Source organism: Octopus bimaculoides, chromosome 1 (assembly GCF_001194135.2).
Source record: "Octopus bimaculoides isolate UCB-OBI-ISO-001 chromosome 1, ASM119413v2, whole genome shotgun sequence".
NCBI lineage: Eukaryota > Metazoa > Mollusca > Cephalopoda > Octopoda > Octopodidae > Octopus > Octopus bimaculoides.
The window spans coordinates 9,611,800-9,613,312 of NC_068981.1; positions in this window are offsets into that span (position 1 = coordinate 9,611,800).

Sequence of the window (1,513 nt, forward strand, 5' to 3'; positions counted from 1 at the left end):
CGTTTTACCGATTTTGTCACATTATATAAGTCTTGCCGACGCAGACCAACATCAGTCTCTTGGAATCTGATTGCACATACATGCATACATACATACATACATACACGCACAAATACACACACACACACACACACACATACACACACACACACACACACACACACATACATACAAACACAAACACATACATACATACATACATACATACATACATACATACATACATACATGCATATATTTGTAATGTCGATATATGTTCGTTCAGATAACGGTATATAAAAGCACTTGTAATGTTTCGAAGTTAACTGAAGTCACACTGTGGAACAGTCATTTTAACGAGTTGTTTCTATTTATTTATCACCCAACGAGATACATCTGCACCACTGAATGCTCCTGAACCAGTTGTTGAGTGTCCCACAAGGGGAATCGATGCTAGATGTGTCGAAACAATTGTCGTGATTAATAATAATTTTTCGTATATTCCATCTTCTGTCTTTCCTTTGTTATATACCTAACGATCACTCTAAAAGTGACCGTGCTTTACCAGTAAGCTACCAGGTGCAAACTCATGCACACACCCATAGACGTACTTAATCGCACATACATGCACAAACACGCATATACCTGGTCACTGTCATCCTCCTTGCCACCTACCCCTCAAGCCAACTTTTCAGCATATCACGACCGTTTAATCAGAGACGTTTGCTTTTCCCCTCCATCTATCCTTTTTATAGAATAGTGTAGTCTTTAAACGTTAATGACTTCTATTTTTCTCGAGCGTGAACCTGATACACTCTTACTGTTGCTTTTTACCTCGTCATTATGTTTTTTTTTTTTTTTACTTTGAACCATATATTGTGTGTGTGCGTGCACGTGTGCGTGTGTGTGTGTGTGTGGGTGGCTGTTCGGGCTTAATCTGACAGTTTGCATAAAAGGGGAAAAAACCCCATGTCCCATCCCAAAACAAAAGTATTTAAGAAAATCAAAAAAATATCAGCCAGATTATAGCTGATAGATAACGGTTCACTCAAAGCAGCCGCCCTCAGTTTCCGCCATGGCTTCAAGGATCTGATGATCTTGGTCACCAGCTCGGTTGACATCTTTCTCAATCATGGAATAACAATCAGGGAAATTTGGAGCTGACGGGTTTGTAGGAATTTTCCGATAAACACTCTTTCCTGGGATGTGGCCAAGAACCGAATGCCGCAGCCACACCTAAAACCGTTCTAGCAGCAACCCGCATCAGCAGGTTTTATCTACAGTTTTCAGCAGCTTCGCATAGCCCTCTGAATGAAACCTTGTCCTGTCCTGCAGGTGTTAGATGAATTCCAGCGTGAGGGTTACCAACCACATGGTTCCGGGTTCAGTCCCACTGAGTGGCACCTTTGGCAAGTGTCTCCTACTATAGCCTTGGGCCGACCAAATCCTTGTGAGTGGATTTGGTAGACGGAAACTGAAAGAAGCCTGTCGTATATATGTATATATATATATATATATATATATATATATATAT